Source organism: Lytechinus pictus, chromosome 5 (genome assembly GCF_037042905.1).
Source record: "Lytechinus pictus isolate F3 Inbred chromosome 5, Lp3.0, whole genome shotgun sequence".
Lineage (NCBI taxonomy): Eukaryota > Metazoa > Echinodermata > Echinoidea > Temnopleuroida > Toxopneustidae > Lytechinus > Lytechinus pictus.
In genome coordinates this window covers 37,964,459-37,989,144 of record NC_087249.1, presented here as the reverse complement: position 1 = coordinate 37,989,144, position 24,686 = coordinate 37,964,459, and the positions used below count along the sequence as shown (strand labels likewise).

The 24,686-nt window shown below is 36.8% G+C and overlaps 1 protein-coding gene across 1 annotated transcript in view; it reads left to right on the top strand.

The window, feature by feature from the left end:
- The window catches only part of LOC135154187 (phosphatidylinositol 3-kinase regulatory subunit beta-like), a 38,570-nt gene that overhangs the window by 3,226 nt on the left and 10,658 nt on the right, over positions 1-24,686 (top strand). The gene's annotated exons all lie outside the window — the stretch shown is intronic.

Here is a 24,686-nt window from a genome sequence, read left to right as displayed (position 1 = left end):
TTATAGTAGAGCGAGACTATGTGCCGCTTTTCCAAACGGCGGCGGCGTCAACATTGATATATTAAAAGAAGATTAAGTTTTTGAATTACATCATAACTTTAAATAGACCTATTTCATGAAAGTTGGACATAAGGGTAATCAAGTATTAGACACCATTCTCACAACCTTCCTAAAACTAGTTTAGTGGAAACTAGTTTAACGTGTAGTGAGAAGAGTCAAAGCGGTCTTCGAAGCAATCTTCAAACCTGTTCAGAAAACCACCTCGCGATGTAGTTTTCAAGATCGTTTTGCCTCAAGCTGGTTTTATCGTGAGGACAATCATTCTTTGGGAAGCAATCTTCGCACATTTTGAGCACGCTACTCCACATGACAGGTGTAGAATTATTACGCTGCGGTTTCGAATTTTGCGCGAAACGTGTTGCCCCACTGAGAGCGTTTCCATAGCAACAAGATTGCTTTACATGAAGTGATTTTGAAAACCACTTTCGTGTAATCAAGTGGGAACGCTAGCAAAGCAATCTTCCAAACTGGTTTCCTGAATTGGTTTCCAGTAAACTTGTTTTAGAAAGCGTAATGAGAACAGCCTCTTAATGGACATCCTGCCTGATTTTCAGATCACATGACCAGGGTCAATGAAATTAGACCATGTTGGGGAATCAACATCGAAATCTTAAAGGTATGCTCCAGGCTGGAGATATTTATATTTCCATAAATAGAGTAAAATGCTGAAAATTTGATCAAAATCGGATAACACATAACGAAGTTATTGAATTTTAAAGATTTGCATTATTCTGGTGAAACAGTTCTAGGCATGTCTTCATGAATATTTATTAGGTGGGCTGCTGATGTCATATCCCCATTTTTGTTTGTATTTTATTATTTGAAATTGGGTTTATTTATAGTTTTTCTACCAAGAATCAAAACAGTGGGATTGACAACTGATTTATGTGCAATAGTTATTTATTGCTGCATCTTATTTCATCATATTGGAGACACATCATTTACACATGTGTGAAAAAATGAAACAATTATGATTTCATATGATAACATAAGAAAAGGAAAGTGGGAATGTGATATCATCAGCCCACCTAATGAATATTCATGACGACGTGCTTCTGTTTTCACAAAATATTGCTAAACTTTAAAATTCAATTACTTTGTTATTTGTTATCCAATTTTAATGAAATTTCTAGCATTTTGGTCTCCGAATTTTACTCTATTTATTTAGATATAAATATTCTCGGCACGGAGTATCCCTTTAACCTAAGGTTTTGTTTATACGGACCTGGTTCATGAAAATTGGACATAAGGTTAATCAAGTATTACTGAACATCCTGCCTTAGTTTCAAGTCACATGACCAAGGTCAAAGGTCATTTAGGGTCAATGAACTTTGGCTATTTTGGCGATATTTGTAGCATTACCATGGTAACTTTTAAAGTTTATGGATCTAGTTCATTAAACTCGAGCAGCATTTTCAGTAATACTTGATTGACCTTATGTCCAAGTTTCATGAACTAGGTCCATATAGTTATGATGACATTTTTAAGACTTTGATGTTGATTCCCCCAACATGGTCTAAGTTCATTTACCCTAAATGAACTATGACCTTGGTCATGTGACCTGAAACTCAGGCAGGATGTATGTTATGGCCATGTTTCATGTACTAGGTCCATATACTTTCTAAGTTATTCTTAGAAAGTATTTGACAGTTTTTTGACAAGAAAAACAAAATATATTCCAGTAACTAAAGGTGATCATCAAGTACGACCAGAGTGTTAGAAAAACCAAGACTTAACATGACTTGAATTCACATCCTGTATAATACAGATTTAAAATAGTAATGTGTCGTACGGACGCAGAAAAAGTGGCTTTTTTAGAAACCTCAAGTTTGTACTCTGTGAGTTGGACAGATAATTTTCATAGAAACTGAACTCAAATTGATATTCAATTACCCATTGAGAACAAACACATCTATGAAAGAAAGCAAAATAATCATTCATGAATAAATAAAGCAAATTGCAATTTTCGAGAACATTGTGGCGTACGGGACACTCAAAATGTGTCGTACGGGACATCTCTAAATTGAAGCCAAACTTTCTTACTTAATGTCTCTTTGACTTCTTCAATCACTTTATTTGGCTGATGATAATGATAATCCTATCAAACTAAAGACATTCATTATGTTAGAAACCGCTATTGGCTGAATATTTATGTCAATTATCATAAACAAAATAATGTGTCGTACGGGACACTTGTGTGTCGTACAGGACACTTCTGTGTCGTACGGGACACTTGTGTGTCGTACGGGACACTTGAGTGTTGTACAGGCACTTGCGTGTTGTACTCGGCAGCCTGAATAAAACAATAAACTTTTATTAATCAGAAGGGGAGCATTGCCCCTAAATTCTTCCTTTTTAATGAAAAGTCTTTTAATAAGTAGTCATTCAGGACAATATAATTAAGTAACCTCAATATATACAATCGGGAGCAATATGTTATCATTTTTTTTTCATGATGGGAAATGTACAAGGGTTCACAGCATTTTTACGAGCTGAAAAATTTGAGGTTTTGTGTGAAGTTATATTCAGTGAATTAATTGATGATTTCCAATACACTATTTAAACAATGAATGAATGCAACTGTTTGTGTAAATTATGGGGCTAAAATGTTATAATTTTTCATATAAAATGTATATATACATGACAACTGTCACTTGTAATTCCACAAAATATTTTTTTCTAAAGAAATGCGGTTCTACTTTTTCAAACCTTTCTGCATTTCATGAAACCATATGGTTTGTCTTATTTTCCAGATTTTTTTGTGAACAACATGGTTTGTCTTATTTTCCAGATTTTTTTTACAACTTGAAAAAAGTAAGGAGTTTCAATATTGTGTATAAAAAAGTAAGTGATCATCAAGGGAAGTCCAAATAGATGATTGATATGTAATTTTTTTACATCTTATAATAATTCCACATTAGCATGCAAGAGGAAGTCATCTTCCAGGCTAGGGTGAATCAATTATAAAGGTTTTCTTTTCATGCTCAATGACAAAGAAATTAACCTGCTCTGACCAAAAAAATCACCAGTTTAGCTGGAGGGATTCACAAAAGAATACGCCTACATGAAATCAATTAAAATGGTTAGAATCACCTATTTCATGTTCTATGGAGATAAAAAAGTACTTTTTCAGTACACTTTATGTCAAATCAATTACTTGAATTAAAATAGGTCTACTATTTATAGTTTCTGAATCCAAATCATGTAATTAAATGCATTATGTATTGTGTGTCGTACGGAACAACAATTAATAGGACAATTATTGAAAAATGAAGGACAGTAATTAGATCGTTATGGGATAAATCGATCACCCATGGGTCAAAGATAGAGAAACTGATTTTGTGAAATTGCATCATCAAAAAAAAAATTGTAGGAAAAACTTTTGCACTTTCATGTGTCGTACGGGACATTGCCAAAAATAGGTTCGGAAAAATCAGGGCTGCCCCTATTATGGATCATGAAAATGTTGTAGATATTATTTGGAACATTCAATGATACATTATTCCATTGACCTGCAATAATTTCAGTCTTCTCGTGCTTTGCCAATAATTGTTTCAGGCAGTGTTTGTACTTGACTATTTAATCAGCAAAATTATTGAAAATTGAAAATTCCATTGTTCCCCCTAAAAAAACTATATCTGACTTCACTTTTGGTTAAAATTCATTATTTTCATAAAATGTAGGTATCATAGTAAAATATTACACTACTTATGACTTATTGAAAGCATGTTGAAATTTAGGATATTTTTGAAGTTCTAGTGTGGAATCGCCCCTGTGCGAATTTCAGGTCACATGACCAAGGTCAAAGGTCAAAGATCTTTGGCCATGTGGGGGGGGGGTATCTGTTGAATTACCATCATAACTTTGAAAGTTTATGGATCTGATTCATGAAATTTAGACATAAGTGTAATCAAGTATCTTTGAACATTTCGTCTGAGTTTTCACGTCACATGACCAAAGTCAAATGTCATTTAAGGTCATTGAACTTTGGCCATTTTAGTGGTATCCTGGAAGATTGCTGTCATAACTTTCAAAGCCTATAGATACAGTGTATAAAATCTGGATACAGGGGTAATCAAGTTTCACTGACAAGTTTTAGGTCACATGATCAAGGTCAAATGTCAATGAACGTAGTATTGTATCATTATATGAATGGTGTTTTTTGTGAATAATTATTTTATAGTAGTTTTCAATGTCAGCACTGCTGCTATATTGAATCGTGTGATGCAGGTGACATTGCTGGCAAAAGTTTAAGTGTTAAACTAGACAGTGTTTTTAGAAGGTTTATTTACCCTGCTGTCATTCCAATGGAATTAAGTTTGTTTCATTCTCTTTCAGCTCCATTGAATATTTAAAACCCAAAAGTAATAAGCCAGTTCGTAGTTCCATTCTGCGCATGATCAGAGGAAGGCCATTGGTACTAAAGTGACATGGTGGTTTAAAATTTAATGAGATAAGCAAAAACTTTGGTGTCTTGATTATTCATATATTCTTTTGAATTGTGTTTTTTATTTGCATCCACAAAGAACAAAAATGCGTCTACGAACGACTGGTATTTCACCAATTTTGCCAAGTATATTGTACAGCATTCAAAGTCGAAATGCAATAAATACCTTCATGGAGTGTTCATTGGTGTGCTATTCTAGTCACCTGGTATAATTCAATTTCTTCATCCTGCTATGTAAGGCATGCATTTGTTATATCTTGCTTTCAAATCTGCCTATCATAATGAAAGAAATAAAAGGTCATTTGACCAAAATTGTCCATGATGTAAAGTTCTACTAACTGGTCTATTACTGACTATTGAGCAGTCTAGACAATATGTAAGGGTGACAGGTGATATTGCCCTCATGACAGCCCAGATCTCCCCTCAGATTCCCAAATTGCTTGCTTTGGGGTGACCACATATTCTTGTTGCCCCAAAACCTGCCACAAAGAAATCTTAAGAATATCTAGAAATTAAGTATTCTACCCTCTCTTTAACATGGTAAAAAGTCGTCATTAGAATGATGTATTTGCAATGCAGTGCTTTGATTGACGAGTCACAAAAGACACATACCGCCTTCGCTCGGGAATTTGAATTCAAATCACAGTTTTCGAGTGAGCATTTGAAAAGGTCCGATGATTCTAAAGACGAATTGCAATCATTACAATGATGATTCAAGATTCATGTGTGAAAAGGCCCTACATACAGCAGAATAATATAAATATATTATTTATATTGAAACAGAAATATTTCTTTTTTTACACTGAATGTCCTTTTGCACAAATAATCAGCCTTCAAAGTGAAACAAATAGCTCCAAATATTTTGTGATTGCTTTAACGTCAAAAAGCCCCTAGAATTATTTCTACCCTGGAAATGACAGGTGATTGATACTACATCATGTACCTTCTGTCATGATGTATAGTATCATGTCTGAATCCAAATCCTGGAAGTGTAAGAGACAGGAAAATCAAACCATGAAACATGAATTCTTGTTCAAATATGAAGGAGATGAAGCAGTCTGACTGCTTGGAAATATAAAGAACCAGTATTACAGGCCAGTATTCATAAAATAAATATGGCTTTTAAAGGGGGAAAGTCACCCTGATAAAAATGGATATTAAAAGCAGAAAAATTAAAGAAAAATGTTGGTTAAGGTATGATCAAAATCAATCAAAGAATTACAGAGTTATGAATGTTTAAAATTTTGATTTTGTGATGTCACAAATGAGCAGCTCCAATCTAGTCAGTTCCTGAAATGCAATTTTCTCAAAAATTTGAAAGTGATTTTCATTTGTGCAGTGGATATACATGTATCATCGCACACATCATTTCATTTCTCCTATAAGAAAAATATTCATATTCATCATGTTCCACATAAATTGGAATTTATTGACTTTGTATTAGAAATATATGGGAAAGCTACTCGCATGTGATGTAAGAAATTAAAAACTTTTAAAATTCATATCTCTTAATCTTTGATGGAAATTTTCACCAATGTTTTTATTTAATTTTTCTGCTTTAATGGATTTAACTTATCATCAGGGTGAAAATACCCTTTAAGTTTTAATACTTTTTATTTTTAAGGGAGATCCCCATGCATTGGGTGGTACTCATTTGCATTCATATTTGGGGAACCAATGAACGAACAGATAGATATACTTAACCAATGAATAAATGACAGTGAATGAATAAATCAAAGTATGAGTGAATTGATGAATAAATGAATGAATTAATTTACTATCAATAACTGGGATATACTCATTTGATTTGCTTGTTCATTACGATGAACCAGCACGCCGAATATACAGTACACAATTTTCCTGCGCGCGCTACATCTCCCTATGAACGCACTATCCCAAGATCATCGCGCAATTTGGCGTCCATTTCCTCTTTTACTTTCGCCTGCCGCCATGATCAGACGTTAGCTAAGTACACTCCCACTTTACTATAAAAGTGTCCCTTGTTTACATATTTATCTATGTATTTACAGCCTATTTCAATCCTTTGCCTTTCGGCTTTAGATTGATTTCATTTATATCATAGTGCATGGAGCATTCGTGTTATTATTCACGTTTTTCTTTAAATAAACTTGTGAGTTCCGAACCGTCAGTTTCGTTTTCTCACAGACGGGTTGCTTCTGCTTCCCTTACCCGTAGCTCCGTGCACTCTTCCTGCGTTTCGCAGGCATTGATACGACGCCAAATCCTTTTTAATTCTTTATTATTCTTGACTTGCACCTTTGCCTCGTCTTGAATTGAATTGATTTTATTTCCTCCCCACAGCTTAGGCTATGGGACAGATAGGAGCGTCGTCCTTGTTTGTTCTCAAACTTGTTTTCGACTTGTTCCTTTGTGAGTCGGTTGATTGTCTCAATCAATCTTTTGTTTTTGTTTGATTAATTGATTGATTGATTCATTAATGAATTAATTAATTGTTAATTAACCAATTGGTTAATTGTTTAATTATTAATTAATTTTAATAATTATTTTTGTATTGAAATTTTTTTTTTTAGACTTATTGTCTTTAAACAATGTTTCTCTTAAATTTTTTGGGAAGCCCCCCTGTTATCTATTAGCGTCCTTTAAAAAAGTTTTCGCTAATGAGTTTTCGGCTTTCCAGTTTAAGGGAAGTAAGTTTTTACTTCTTCCTTTCAGATCAGCTCCTTTACTTATTTCTTTTGACCCTTGTAAAAAAAAAAAAACGTTTTTTTTCTTTTTTTTTTCTTAGCTGATCCTGCTCTTCGTCCTTGGACTTAGACGTTTCTGTTTTTAATTAATTAACGTCATGTATACGTGTAATTGATTTAAAAAAAAAAAAAAAAAAAAAAAAAAAAGGGGTTTTTTCTCACTTCAGCTTCTTAACTTTGTTTGATCTCATGTTTAAGAAGTTGGTCCTGTTCTTCCGAAGTTATTAATTTTATTATTAATATTTCTGATAAGGATCTTGCTTTGTCACCTTTCTTGTCCACCCCTCTCTGTTTTCGACCCTCCTTTTGTTCTTTCAGCTAAGAACTTACCAGGTAGATGAGCTCTTTTGACTCATCTCCTGATGACTCCAAACCTGCCGCTGGGAGAGAACCAGACATGGTATTATATGTCGTGATGCGTGCCGCGTTTTGCTCCGACACGCCCGTTTGAGCTGCTTTGACCAGACTGTTCTATCCTACATAGACATTAGGTCCGTGGCAATTTCTTATTAACATGATGGCACTCAGTCGCTTTTCTCGACACATTGACTGCCTTACGAGTGGTTTACTTCAACCTTACTCTCTGTCGTTCCATTTCCTTATCGGACCGCTGGAAACGTCCTGCCACAGCTCTCTATCAGAATTCTGCAGATGTTCTGCCCTCACGCATTTGAGACAGATATCGAATTCTGGGCGCCTTCTCCCACGCGGGGGCTTCTGAGATATCTCGCATTCCTTACGTTTGCATGGTTGCGGCTTGGCTTAAATTATTAAGCCGGTGACTTGACCGTGGCTTTTATTAGCCCCGCTGTCGCCTTTTCAGATTGATTGATTGATCACTTACTGAACCGTACAAGTTTCAGTCTTCCGATCATGATTCTTGTCGAAATTTTCAACAAAATCGGATCGTTTTTTGATCATCGGCAATTATCATCCCTCCGGTTACGGATGATTAATACCTTCAATCCGAATCTTACAACCTCTTAAGTTCTTCTCAAACGTTGAGCTTGTATGGCTTAGTCCGTCATGGCACCTGTCGGTCGTTCTTGACGCTTGACTAACTCCCTCTTGGATTGGTATTCAGGGTATCTTTTGTCTGTCTATCAGTCGAGATCCCTCCTGTATCTGTTTATATATAACCATTTACAGTATTAAGCTTTGCATACTAATGCATCGCTCCCGGACCGTTGCCGGGATTGGCTTAGATTAGGTGTGACTTCTAACCCTCGTCTTTGTTTGCCATTCTTCAGACAATTCCCAACTCTGTGAAGTTGGTTGTTTTGTCGCGCAAGCTGTTTGCGGCAGCTTCTCGAGACATCTTTCACGCTGGATTGTTGAAACGATCAAGTCAGTTGGTGATGATGTTCTCCTTCTGACACTAGGCCGAGGGCCCATGATACTATAGTATCTTTCTTCTTGGGCTCTTTCTATGGAATCGTCGTATACAACATCTTGAGGACCGCCTTTTTGGCGCTCTTCTAATTCCTTGTTCTTAAGGACCTTTCTTCACATGAGGCCTTATTTGCCTCCTCTGTCCTTAAGGCAGCGGCCTTTCGTGTCTTCATCTCCCTATTTTTGTATGCACTTTCTTAGTCTAGACATGCCTCCCTTCACGTTGAATCCGTGTTGGTCTAGCAAATCAAATGAGTATATCCCAGTTATTGATATTAAATTATAAAAATACTTACGTTTATTTTCTTATTTACGAGATAACTGGATATACTCATTTGAACCCTCCCACCTACCCCTCGCCTTGCGTGGCAACATGTCTTGCGTGCAGGCTCATGAGAGGAAATGGACGCCAAATTGCGCGATGATCTTGGGATAGTGCGTTCATAGGGAGATGTAGCGCGCGCGCAGGAAAATTGTGTACTGTATATTCGGCGTGCTGGTTCATCGTAATGAACAAGCAAATCAAATGAGTATATCCAGTTATCTCGTAAATAAGAAAATAAACGTAAGTATTTTCATAATTTGTAAAGGAAGGATTAATGGATAACACAGCTCATTCATTCTTCTTAACTACCGGTATGTTTTTTTTTAAAGATTTCTACTCTTATGAATGAAACCATGGTCATTAATTTGAGTCAATATCACATTCTAGATCCAAAAGGGGCCAGATTTTGGCAAGTTTAGCAACAAGGCAAAGTAATCAAGTGATTCATTGTAAGTCTTAATAAAATGTTGCATTCAATAGCTTGGTTTTGATATTGATAGATGATTCAGAAATGGAAATGGAGGTACTGTCATTATTAATGAATTATTCTGTTATCACTGCCAAGACAAGATCAGGAATTCTTTGAAATCCTCATTAAGACACTGGATCAATCTAATTGCTTATTAATCAGAGATTTGTCATAATTGTGGTCAATGTGATGTCTTTTCTGAATCTATTCAGTCATCATAAGGGTGGTGATATACATACACAGAATGTGGACTGAAGCCGGCGTCGGAGGCGGCTTGACTTATGTATAAACACACCCCATTTTTTAAAAGCTGGACTGACGCCGGTTTGGACTGGGTCCACCTCTGGATATGGTTTGAAGCCGATGTGATGACTCCGGCTTCAGTCCTGCAATTGGTATGTGTAACACATGCCCAAGTGGACTCAGGCCAGGTTGACAAGTAACAAAAATGTCAACAATTATTTAAAAAATACAAGCATATCTATAAATAATTATAATATGCTGATTTGTATAGCGCAGAAAGTATGTGCATATATTCTTCTGCTCTGTAATTAAGAGCTTATGAAATGCTTTCCTTCAGCAAGAAACTGATCCACAGTGTGCTGCACTCGCACTCAACCCAGGTGAGGTAAATGGGTACCGGTAGGAAGTAATTCCTTAAAAAGCTGTGTGCGCTATGAACGCCTAGCTTAGCCGGGTAATATAGGAGTGCCTTGAGCACCTAACAAGGTGGATATGTGCGCAATATAAATACCCTATATTATTATTATTATTATTAAAAAACAAAGTTCGAAAAGGGAAAAAAATGTATGGGAATTAATGGAAAAGATAGGTGTTTAGTCTAAGTTTGAACGTTTCTACTGATGGAGAGGATCTAATTACACTTATATATACATGTAAATAGCACACTCAAGCAGCAAAAAAAGAAAAGAAATAAAAACATTAGTATTTGAGGTACGTTAAGAGGTTAACATTTCCCTGAATAACTTTTTAAATCTAGAAATAGTGGAGCTGTTTTCACTGTCATTTGTAAGTTTTTCCATATTAGGGAAATTCATTTTAAAGGAATTAGAAACAACAGAAGTTCGAACTTGAGGGAGGCGAATGAGATCACTCTGGCGGGTATTGTAAGCATGAATTGATGAAATAGGGACAAAAGGTAGGAGGTAAAATTTTTGGAGCTTGTACATGAAAACAAGGGAATTCATTGATGTTAAGTCTTTTGGTGGTAAAATTTTTAATGGGGTACATATAAATAGCGGTTTAGAATGACTATAAAATACAGCATTACACATAATTCAGATTGCTTTCTTAAATTGTAAAAGGCATAACTTATCTAGGTGAGTTTTAAAAGTGTGACCCCAGACAATATTACAATAGTGTAAGTGTGGAAGAACAGTACTTATAAAGTAGTCAAAATAGTCTGAGGTATAAAAAGTCTATGTTTGCAAAGAACCCAGAAAGGTCTTTATACTTTTGTACAAATTAAGTTGAGATGGGGTTTCCAAGAAAGATATTCATTTAAACAGACACTTAAAAATTAGATACAATCAACTTGAGAGATAATATTTCCACCAATAATAAAGGCAGACTTGCGTCTAAAGCGGTCATGGGTGCACAGGTTCGAGCCACGGGGTGAACACAAGTGTTTTTTTTTATCTGTTTTTTTTTTTACAATCTCACACGTTATCCTTTATGACAATTCCAATGTATAAAAGTTAAAATATTGCAAATTAAAAAAAGATCATAGTTACTTTTTTTCATATTACAGTATCTTTCTATTAACTGTTTATCTATCTAGCAATCTAGCCATCTATCTATCTTTCAAACTTTATATGTATTTGTCCATTTATCTATCTTGATGTTTGTTATTTTGTTTTTGATTTATTTATTTACTTATTTATTCATTCATCCATCCATCCACCCACCCATCCATCCATCCATCTATCTATCTATCCATCCATCCACCCGTCCATCCATCCACCCACCCATCTATCTATCAATCTGTCTGTTTGTGGAACTATATATGTATAACATATCATGTCTATCTATCTGTATCTTGATGTTTGTCTGTTATTCTATTTATTGATTTATTTGTTAATTTATTTATCTGTCTGTCTATCTACCTACCTACGTACCTGCCTGCCTGCCCGCCCGCCAGCCAGCCCCCTACCTGCCCGCCTGCCAGCCCCCTACCTACTCGCCCCCCTACCTACCCGCCCCTACCTACCCACCCACCAGACCGACCGATTCCTACTTGTCGTTTTGCTTGAGAAATATGCTTTCTGGTCAATGCGATATTACCTTCTTCTGCCATCAAGGTGATATCTTCTACTGCCAGCACTTATCAGCTCCATTCTCCAGGGATATGCCACCCTGGATTAATCTGTGCTGATCTGTTTCTAGTAGATAATCTATAAAAAAAAAAATCATACCCTATTTTATTATTTACAAGATGATATTATGTATCTGTCTGTCTCCATCACTTCCATCATCCCCTCTCCTTGAATATATGTCATACATGTACATTATGTTAAAACAATCATTAATTAGCTTTAGGACAAATCAACACAGATGTACTTACTACTTACTTTTGAATTTCTAACAGTGAAATTTGAAGAGTCAGACCATTTAGTTGTAAACAGTAATTGACGTTTGACTTTCCTATATTTCACATTTGATTTGGCAACTAACTTGTCAATTAACTTGTTAAAGTCTAAATAGAGCTAAAATTGTTGTTTCAGTGGTAAATGCATGTCAAAAGGATGGGATAATGATTGCAGGGGTTAGTGTATGTGTGTGTGGGTGCACCTGTGAGTATGTGTGTGTTTGTTTGTATGTGTATCGTAAATAAGCATACTGACATCTTGCATTGTAGCATTTATTTTATACTGCTGACTGGGGACATTACCAAATTCAGGATTTTATGTTCACATGCAATTATGTGTGTGTATTTGAGTCATTATGTCACGTCCTGGCAAAACATTTTAAATTTCTATCTATCAGGGCCACTTTTTTATTATTTATTTGGCAGTGCAATGTTCTTTATATTGTTCCTTGTTCATGATTTAATAAAAACAACAAAATATAAAATGCATTTACACAACAAGTAGTGCTCAAAGTAATTTTTGTTTACAAGCCGCACAGGCACTGTGCATTCACAATAAGTTATGTTAAAGGTAATAAAATAGAGCAATTGCATTTATTGGAAATAGGTGGTTTCAAACCACCTCGATCACAAGAATCCCTGTTAAATTACGAGAACTTTTTCATGCTAAAAAATACCAGATAATTATTCTCGCATTCAGACCGCCCCGAAACACACTCTTCGGAGAAATTTCTCGAAGTTATGAGCATGCGCAGTACTGTCTGGTAGCAGACGGAGTAGCGCGCGCTTTTCAACAGCGGTACGTATCGCGATCGTGGGACGGCCGGCCGGGGCGGGAGATCCGCCTGCGGCCAGCCTAGCTCTAGCACGTACTAACTATACTCGATCATATGCGCAAATCATTTGTTCCCTTGATCATCATCTGCAATTGCACTAGATTTCTCTCCACATTGAAATTAAGGCCTTGGTGGCCTCCTCACTCCAGTGCGATGTCATCTGGTATGAAAATGTAGAACACCGGTAAATATCACCCTTAATTCGTAAAACTAATTTTTTGAAGAAGAAGAATCAACCGCCGAGTCAAAGTCGAACCCCGAGTCATGTCGCATGAAAAGTGTACGTATGTTTGTCAGAAGCTTATTCAAACTCCCCTTTACTAGCCAGTGGAAGAGCCTACTTGGTTGAGTAACTCCTTAATTTGTTTATGAATAGACCAAACCTGACTGCTAGAGTAGGCAACCCCTCACTGTGTTTGATAGCTATTGTGTGTGTGCACTGCATAGGGCAATGCAAGCAAATGTTCAGCAGACTGCAGATAAGCAAGCATAGGGTGCAGCAGCACCTTTCAGCAGCTCCTTGGCTGGGAAAGCCAGCACTTTGGTGCCACGCCTTTGATATTTGGAGTGGCATGTAAGCCAGCAGTGGTTGGTTCACTGGTTGGAATTCAAGGTCCAGACTGTAAGTTGATGTTTTATTTTACCATATAATTATGGAAGGCTTTGATAACATTTAGAAACTGTTATGTTAATTTGTATTACAATTGAACATGACGAAGGATAATTATGCTATTTAAAGACTAAGATATAAGACATACATGTAAAGATATCGGATATTATATTTATGTCATACACTTTATGATACATGTTATGCTTTACACACGTCATGAAATTATTGTTTTAGGAAGTGACTTAACTGTCCAATAATTTTAACTTGAAAGCTATTTTGTCCTTTATCAAGACAATTAGTCTATTTACTACAAATGTTAAACACTTGTCAACTAAGGAGAGTGGAGATTTTTATATGACGCTTTGTTAGGATTAATGTTTCACTTGTTCAGAGTTAGGACACTGCTATTAGGTACTCGAAAGCAAGTATAGAAAGTTCAGTGACCTGCTTGAATGTACTCTGCATTTACTTTATTATAAGCCATTTGAATAACAGAAATGATATGGACTGTAGGCTGTTAATCCTTGCGTATTCTCTTCCAGACGGCCGTTTTTCTCCATGGTTTATCCACGTCTTTTGACGTTCCTTGTCTCCATGTATCGCCAAAGTTCTCCTCGTTTAGCTACGTCCTACGTCTTGTGACGTTCACGGCCTCTTCGACGTCTTACGACGTTCTACGATTGCTACGTTATCCACGGGAAAGTCCCGAGATCTAGGTTATCCGGTTTCTTCTAGTTTGGCAAGTTCATCGCATTCGCGAGTTCATCCTCATATCGTCTTCCGTTCGGCACTGCTCATCCATTTGCGTCTGACACCGGGTGATGAGTGAAGACTTGAGAAACTGAACTTTCCCCATAATATAAAGTCGGTATATGTATAGTATATACATTGTTTTCATAAACACACACAGAGTTTATGCTCTTTCCTTTGAATAGGAATAGCAGGTCACAATACTTAGTTTATTTACATTATACTAATTTGAATTGAGACAGATTGTTCCAAAACTTATTGATACTGGTTTATTGAACTTTATGTTTTGACAGCTTGTGAGCCTCGATAATGGCAATATTGATATATATAATAAATTCATTTTGATTGAAAGGTACAATTTTATCTTATAGTTTAATTCTTGGGTGGTCAAACAACCTGTTTAGACTAATAAGTCAAGTTCACATCAAACACAATGTGACAATTTGGGGGCTTCTCCTACAAATGAAAGAAGCTCAGGCCCTGACAGACCTAATTCCTTGCCAATCTCAAACCACTTAGTACTCATGTTTAAAGGTTTAAACTACCACTACCTAAGTCAAAAAACTATTGAGTAACTATATACTATATCAACTATTTCTTATAGGGGTGTTTGATAACTTGTGTGGCACAATTTTCATACATATTCAATTTTGCAACTCACCGACAATCCAAAATAAACCTTTACTCGCACTTGACCTTGCTGCGCATGCTCGTCGCTAGCAGGAGTGTTGGTGCACTGGATGGTCCTTGGCCCACTGACACAAAGAACTTGAAGGATTTCGGCTAAATTCTGAAAATTGAACAGAAAATTTTTCATAAGTACATATCACAAATTTTGCGAGGGGTCATGTCATTGACCAATTAAATCTTATGTTTGTTGATCAATAAAACAAACAGAAAATCCTAGATTATCTTCATCAGTACATTATACAAATCTAACAATCAAATCCTATACCAATTAATTCAACCAACAGGGTATGTTATGGCCTAAACAACTCGGACAAGCCCCCAAATTGTCACATTGTGTTTGATGTGAACTTGACTTATTAGTCTAAACAGGTTGTTTGACCACCCAAGAATTAAACTATAAGATAAAATTGTACCTTTCAATCAAAATGAATTTATTATATATATCAATATTGCCATTATCGAGGCTCACAAGCTGTCAAAACATAAAGTTCAATAAACCAGTATCAATAAGTTTTGGAACAATCTGTCTCAATTCAAATTAGTATAATGTAAATAAACTAAGTATTGTGACCTGCTATTCCTATTCAAAGGAAAGAGCATAAACTCTGTGTGAGTTTATGAAAACAATGTATATACTATACATATACCGACTTTATATTATGGGGAAAGTTCAGTTTCTCAAGTCTTCACTCATCACCCGGTGTCAGACGCAAATGGATGAGCAGTGCCGAACGGAAGACGATATGAGGATGAACTCGCGAATGCGATGAACTTGCCAAACTAGAAGAAACCGGATAACCTAGATCTCGGGACTTTCCCGTGGATATCGTAGCAATCGTAGAACGTCGTAAGACGTCGAAGAGGCCGTGAACGTCACAAGACGTAGGACGTAGCTAAACGAGGAGAACTTTGGCGATACATGGAGACACGGAACGTCAAAAGACGTGGATAAACCATGGAGAAAAACGGCCGTCTGGAAGAGAATACGCAAGGATTAACAGCCTACAGTCCATATCATTTCTGTTATTTAAATGTTTTATAATAAAGTAAATGCAGAGTACATTCAAGCAGGTCACTGAACTTTCTATACTTGCTTTCGAGTGCCTAATAGCAGTGTCCTAACTCTGAACAAGTTAAACATTAATTCTAATAAAGCGTCATATAAAAATCTCCACTCTCCTTAGTTAACAAGTGTTTAACATTTGTAGTAAATAGACTAATTGTCTTGATAAATGACAACATAGCTTTCAAGTTTAAGATATTGGACAGTTAAGTCACTTCCTAAAACAATCATTTCATGACGTGTGTAAGGCATAAAATGTATCATAAATTTCCTAGTAAAGTGTACAACATATATAATATCCGATATCTTTACATGTATGTCTTATATCTTAGTCTTCAATGAGCATAATTATCCTTCGTTATTTTCAATTGTAATACAAGTTAACATCACAGTTTCTAAATATTATCAAACCCCTCCATAATTATATGGTAAAATAAAACATCAACTTACAGTCTGGACCTTGAATTCCAACCAGTGAACCAACCACTGCTGGCTTACATGCCACTCCAAATATCAAAGGCGTGGCACCAAAGTGCTGGCTTTCCCAGCCAAGGAGCTGCTGAAAGGTGCTGCTGCACCCTATGCTTGCTTATCTGCAGTCTGCTGAGCATTTGCTTGCATTGCCCTATGCAGTGCACACACACAATAGCCATCAAACACAGTGAGGGGTTGCCTACTCTAGCAGTTAGGTTTGGTCTATTCATAAACAAATTAAGGAGTTACTCAACCAAATAGGCTCTTCCACTGGCTAGTAAAGGGGAGTTTGAATAAGCTTCTGACAATTACCCCCTATTTGAAATAGTTGATATAGTATATAGTTACTCAATAGTTTTTTGACTTAGGTAGTGGTAGTTTAAACCTTTAAACATGAGTACTAAGTGGTTTGAGATTGGCAAGGAATTAGGTCTGTCAGGGCCTGAGCTTCTTTCATTTGTAGGAGAAAGGGAACAATTAGAGCGAGAGGAACGTAGGGCTAATAGAGAAGTTAGGAAAGAGGAAGAAAAAATTCTGGAGATGAAACTTGAATTGGCTCGTGTTCAAAGCCAGAGTAGGTCTGATAGTGATAATGGTAATGGAAACGGTCGTAGTTTGGTACCAACCCCGAAACTCCCTCATTTTGTTGAAGGAAAAGATAATATGGACGCATATCTCAAAAGGTTTGAGAAGTATGCGGAAGTTCAGTCATGGCCAAGAAGTAGTTGGGCCATTAGTTTAAGTGCACTCTTGCAGGGTAAGGCACTCGATGTGTATTCAAGACTTCCAGCAGATAAAGCTGAAGATTATGATGCCCTCAAGGAAGCATTGTTGTTAAGGTTTGAACTTACTTGTGACGATTTTCGTCAAAAGTTCAGGTATTCCAATCCACAGTCTGGGGAGACCCCCACTCAATTTGTTGTTAGGTTAGAACATTATTTGAGTCGTTGGATTGATCTGTCAGGTACGCAACGTACATTCGATGGTGTAGTAGAAATGTTGCTCAAGCAACAACTGGTTGAGAGAGGTGGAACCTCTCTAGGTCTTTTTCTGAAGGAAAGGAAACCTAAGAATATTTCAGAGATGACTAGTCTAGCAGACACGTATGTAGAGGCCCATAGTGGTCACTTTGGAATTACCAGGAAAAATAAGAACGATAACAAGGGAAAGCCACAAGGTAGTAGGTACCCTCAGTCAGACAGTGAAGCTAAAACAAGTCCGGGGAACTTAAGAAATTCACTTCCTGAACGGAAAAGAATTGGTCCGTGTTTCATCTGTAACAAGATGGGGCATTTAGCAGCTAAATGTAACACTAAATTACAAGGTGCAAGTCTAATTTGTAGTACTGATCATTCAAAAAGTAGTAGCCAAAATCAGAAAAGAGAATCAACTCAGTATGGAACAAATAGTAAAGTGTCAGTTTATAGTAGGTCAGATTCTTGTGCAACTTGTTCGCTTGTTAGTCCAGATATGGAAGGAAGTGAGACACTTGGACTTTTGTTAATGTCTTTAGTTAGTGAGAAAGATAAGTCAGAGATAGTTAATAGAGATACCTTACAAAAATCACCGACGATGTGTGCTGCATGTCAGCGTCGTTGGCGTGGTAAGTTGACTGTTGTTGAAGGTAGGATTGGATCACACAAGGTTGATGTTCTTTATGATTCAGGATGTTCCGGTGTTGCGGTTAAGAAAAGTCTTGTGAGGTCAGATCAATTTACTGGTAAATATAGACAATGTGTTTTGATAGATCAGACTCTGCGTAGGTTTCCTACTGCTAATGTTCATATTAGCTCACCTTTGTTTGTAGGTACAGTAGAAGCACTGTGTATAGAGACACCAGTTTTTGATGTTATAATAGGGGACATTGAAGGTGTCCGTTCCGTGAGTAATCCCCATCCAGATTGGAAAATGGTAGTTCAGGGTGACGATATTACTCAAGGTCATGTAAGGAATGTAGATTCCAATGGTAACTCTAATTCTGAGGATGAGATAGTTGAAGTTCATGATGATGATATTACTCAAGGTCATGTTAGGAATGTAGATTCCAATGGTAACTCTAATTCTGAGGATGAGATAGTTGAAGTTAATTGTGATGATGGTACTAATGTAGGCCTAGCTGTGCAGACAAGGTCTCAGAGTCGAGAAGCTCGACGCCCCCAGCGGCCCTTAAAAGTTCCATCTCAAATCCCAGATGTTTCTCCTGAAGAAATTAGAAGAGAAACTGCAAAGGATCCTAGTTTGAAGAGAGCGAGAGAACTCGCTCAAGTTAGTTTGTCAGATGATGATAGGAAGAACACTTATTTCGTAGTAGATGATGGACTGTTGTACAGAATGTTTCAACCTAAGAATGAGAGAGGTAATTCTGTGAAACAATTGGTAGTCCCTCAGGTCTTTAGGAAAGTTGTGTTGTCACTTGCTCATGAAGGAATAATGAGTGGGCATCAAGGCATAGGCAAAACCACTGAGAAGATTTTAACTTGTTTCTTCTGGCCCGGCATTCATGCCGATGTTACTCGTTTCTGTCGCTCTTGTGACATTTGTCAGCGGACAGTACCAAAGGGAGGAGTTCCCAAAGTGCCACTTGGCAAAATGCCCGTAATAGATATTCCATTTCTCAGAGTGGCTATTGATATAGTAGGCCCTATCCATCCAATGACTACAAAGAAGAACAGGTATATCCTGACCATTGTTGATTATGCGTCTCGCTATCCAGAGGCAGTCGCATTGCCAAATATCGAAACAACCACTGTAGCTGAGGCTATGGTTGAAGTGTTTTGTAGGGTAGGAGTTCCTCAGGAAATCCTTACCGATCGTGGTAGTCAGTTCACGTCTGACATGATGAAGGAGGTGAGTAGGTTGTTGTCAATAAAACAATTGACCACAACACCCTACCACCCCTCTTGTAATGGTTTGGTTGAGCGTTTCAACCAGACCCTAAAGCAAATCTTGAAAAGAGTTTGTGCGGATCGACCCAATGATTGGGACAGGTACATAGGACCAGTGTTGTTTGCATATAGATCAGCCCCTCAGGCATCCCTTAGGTATTCCCCTTTCGAATTGATCTATGGTAGGCAGGTTAGAGGTCCCCTAGAAATACTCAAGGACTTATGGAGTGATGAAACTCATGATCCCGAGTTGAAGACTACTTATCAATATGTAGTCGATCTTAAAGAGAGATTGAAGAGTACTCTAGAAGCTGCTCATGATGAGCTTCGTAAGGCAACGTCTAGAAGTGAAAGGCACTACAATGTTAGGAGTAGGCAGCGTAAATTTGACCCTGGAGATAAGGTACTTATCCTCCTCCCCACTGATCATAATAAGTTGCTCCTCCAGTGGAAAGGTCCATTTAAGGTTGTACACAAACTTGGCGATAATGATTATCGTCTTGATGTTAATGGAAACCACAAGACATTCCATGCAAACCTTTTGAGGAGATATATTGATAGGTTTGACAAAACAAAGGCAAATTCAGATAGTAGTAGTAGTAATAATCCAGATCCCAATGTTACTGTTGCTGGGTTGTTGGATGTGATTGCCCAGGCCACGATCGTCGACCATGAAGAGAAAGACGACGAGGACAATCCATCTCCAACATCAAACCCAATTACTATACAAGTTCAAAGATTGGAAGCGAAAGAGACTGTTGAAGATGTAAAGTTAGGACCTGACTTAGAAACTAGTCAGCAGCGTCAGTTGAAGAGGATGCTTGGTAGTTATAGAGATGTAATGACTGATTTACCTGGTGAGACTCGGTTAGGTGAACACTCGATTCGGCTAACGTCTGACGACCCCGTCCGACAGAAGCCATATCCAGTTCCTCATGCCCTCCGTGGCGTAATTGATAATGAAGTTGAGAAGATGATTGAGATGGATGTAATAGAAAAGTCTAATTCTCCATATTCATCCCCAAATGTTATTGTCAAGAAGTCAGATGGGAGTAATCGCTTTTGCATAGACTTTAGGCGGTTGAACCGCGTGACTGTTTTTGATGCTGAGCCCCTTCCAAATACACAAGAAATATTTTCTAGTTTGTCAGGGTCCCGCTTCTTTTCGAAGCTAGACGACATCTTGATCCACACCCCTACATGGGAAGAGCATCTTGTTATTCTACAAGAATTGCTGAGAAGACTGCGAGCAGCAGGACTGACTGCTCGGCCCAGTAAATGTCAACTGGGTTGTCAACAAGTAGAGTTTAATGTAATTTAATATTTTACTAGCTAAAGTGAGCTAGTGTTTTTTTCATTATCTTGATCTAAAGTTTTGTGTTGAAGAAAAAAGATTGTCTAACACCATGAAGAGATATTAAGTAAGTAAAGAGATTTTTTTGTTTTGGTTAGGAATAGAAATATCCGCATAATAAATCAAGCGTAATTAACTTACTCGATAATTTATCTTTATAAAAAAAAATGAAAACAAATTTGTTACCAATACCATTAACATAAATTTAGTAGGTATTGAAGTGTAATGTTCAGTTATAGTAAGTAAGTATACATAATATACATAATATATGAACATACATGTCTGATAAATACAAGTTTCTTGAACACTGTGACAAATATTAACTATAGTTACTAAGACATATGCATCTGTGTTTTAATGGGAATAGATATATATATATATACACACACATGCATTTTTGATGATTTTCTTTGAAGAAGAAAGAAAAAAAAAACTCGATCCCAGAAAAGGAGTCGTGCTTAATTTGATTACTGACGATATTGAAACAAAGACAGGAAGTTAATGTTATAGTTGAAATAAGCTCTTATATTTTGGTTTTGCAAAATGTGATACATTTTTTTCAAATAGGGGGTAATTGTCAGAAGCTTATTCAAACTCCCCTTTACTAGCCAGTGGAAGAGCCTATTTGGTTGAGTAACTCCTTAATTTGTTTATGAATAGACCAAACCTAACTGCTAGAGTAGGCAACCCCTCACTGTGTTTGATGGCTATTGTGTGTGTGCACTGCATAGGGCAATGCAAGCAAATGCTCAGCAGACTGCAGATAAGCAAGCATAGGGTGCAGCAGCACCTTTCAGCAGCTCCTTGGCTGGGAAAGCCAGCACTTTGGTGCCACGCCTTTGATATTTGGAGTGGCATGTAAGCCAGCAGTGGTTGGTTCACTGGTTGGAATTCAAGGTCCAGACTGTAAGTTGATGTTTTATTTTACCATATAATTATGGAGGGGTTTGATAATATTTAGAAACTGTGATGTTAACTTGTATTACAATTGAAAATAACGAAGGATAATTATGCTCATTGAAGACTAAGATATAAGACATACATGTAAAGATATCGGATATTATATATGTTGTACACTTTACTAGGAAATTTATGATACATTTTATGCCTTACACACGTCATGAAATGATTGTTTTAGGAAGTGACTTAACTGTCCAATATCTTAAACTTGAAAGCTATGTTGTCATTTATCAAGACAATTAGTCTATTTACTACAAATGTTAAACACTTGTTAACTAAGGAGAGTGGAGATTTTTATATGACGCTTTATTAGAATTAATGTTTAACTTGTTCAGAGTTAGGACACTGCTATTAGGCACTCGAAAGCAAGTATAGAAAGTTCAGTGACCTGCTTGAATGTACTCTGCATTTACTTTATTATAAAACATTTAAATAACAGAAATGATATGGACTGTAGGCTGTTAATCCTTGCGTATTCTCTTCCAGACGGCCGTTTTTCTCCATGGTTTATCCACGTCTTTTGACGTTCCGTGTCTCCATGTATCGCCAAAGTTCTCCTCGTTTAGCTACGTCCTACGTCTTGTGACGTTCACGGCCTCTTCGACGTCTTACGACGTTCTACGATTGCTACGATATCCACGGGAAAGTCCCGAGATCTAGGTTATCCGGTTTCTTCTAGTTTGGCAAGTTCATCGCATTCGCGAGTTCATCCTCATATCGTCTTCCGTTCGGCACTGCTCATCCATTTGCGTCTGACACCGGGTGATGAGTGAAGACTTGAGAAACTGAACTTTCCCCATAATATAAAGTCGGTATATGTATAGTATATACATTGTTTTCATAAACTCACACAGAGTTTATGCTCTTTCCTTTGAATAGGAATAGCAGGTCACAATACTTAGTTTATTTACATTATACTAATTTGAATTGAGACAGATTGTTCCAAAACTTATTGATACTGGTTTATTGAACTTTATGTTTTGACAGCTTGTGAGCCTCGATAATGGCAATATTGATATATATAATAAATTCATTTTGATTGAAAGGTACAATTTTATCTTATAGTTTAATTCTTGGGTGGTCAAACAACCTGTTTAGACTAATAAGTCAAGTTCACATCAAACACAATGTGACAATTTGGTGGCCTCCTCACTCCAGTGCGATGTCATCTGGTATGAAAATGTAGAACACCGGTAAATATCACCCTTAATTCGTAAAACTAATTTTTTGAAGAAGAAGAATCAACCGCCGAGTCAAAGTCGAACCCCGAGTCATGTCGCATGAAAAGTGTACGTATGTTTATCGCTGCATGCACTGGCGCTGGCCGGCTTGCTTGCTCGGTAGGCCTCGCATTAGCCTCGCATATCCATGCATATCGAAGAGCACGCTATGCACTGGAAATTCACTTATCGCGGTGATCGATGGGATACAAGTTCTCGTACTTTGCTTTCACATTACCAAAATACCTGGAACGGACGAACTTCGAGGTGGTATGAAACCACCTAATGTATCTAAAACAGAAGACCAACATTAAAACAAAGAATGTTTGCAAATAATCTGGAAAAAATAGGAAAAAATAAAAGTGAAACATATCAAAACGTGTATAAACTTCTGTTCACATTTGTTTTGTCACGTCCTGCCTCTTCAAATACAGTTATTTCCATATTTCACAGAAGTAATGAACAAAAAGTTAAAAGTACATATTCCAGCGTTTTACCAATGCAGTAACTGCAAACATATTAGAATTGCAATGATAGACTAATATTTTTCTAGTAGATACAGGCATAAGATGGGAAGGACATGACAGATGTGGCAGGACGTGACACGTGTGAACAGAAAAATTAGATCTACATTGTAGTACTGTGAATGCATTCAACAATATTTCTCATAAAGTTACACCTGACTGTGTAGACGTATGAATTATGCTTATCATGAAAAATAACAGACGGATCCATTGTTGAGCATTATCACTACAGGTTCCGAGCAAAAATGGCAGGACGTGACAAAATTGTGAACAGGAAACTGTGAACAAAGATTAAGTCCTGCACAGCTTCGTCAATGTTAATCATTGGACAATGATTTTCGGTACATAAAATCCCAATGTTCTACGTAATATTTTTGCATGGTTAATGAAACATTTCAATTTCATTTTTTTCTAAAAGGTCAGGGACTTGATAATACTCAAATGTGAACAGAAAATGTCGCATCCTGCCACTAAATTTCATTGGCCTAAAATTCATATTTTAGAGATTCCTGTTTATATGAAATATGTATGATACTCAAGGACAACTCATACTTTCAATAAAAAGAACCAACTGAAACTGATCGACTTAAAGGTGTTAATTTGGCTGCATTAAACATTAAATTCCATTTTTGAGGTTGACACCATAAGTGACCACTTTGGTCATGTTTGAATATTTTTCCACCTAAAGGAAACAGAGAATGAATCCAGTTAAGCTAGTGGAGGTACATGTATGTAACAACAGTCAGTCTGCAGCCCGTCCGAAAGTGCTCTATTTTATTCAGCGGTATGCATAGCCGTCCGTGGTTATGCATAGGTAATAAGCTGTGGAGACAAACTTTCCGATCAGTGTTTTTTGCTCTTAGAATTGTTTATTCCTCACATAATTGGTCTAATTTTATAGATAAAACTTTGAAATTTCTGATCAGTTAAATAAAATGCACTTTTAACGTATTTTGAAGACCGATATTTAGCTTAGAATTTTTTTTTTTTCAAGAAATATATGTGAATAAACAGCGTATTTTTGCATAGAAATCACACTTGTGTCAAATTGATATTATAACCAATATAAAGCGTAGACATTCCTCTTTATGACTGAAAAAGAATTATGAAATTTCATGATGTAGCAAAGTCAGGAACCACAAAAAAACACAGCAATGTCCATCGCAAAATGATTGGAATTGCAGTAGAATTGCCAACGCGTTCTGATTGGTCAACAGCGGCGCACAGACTTACAACATTATATATACCATTAAAAACCAGGAAGTAGTATGAAAGCGATCTATGGCGAATTGC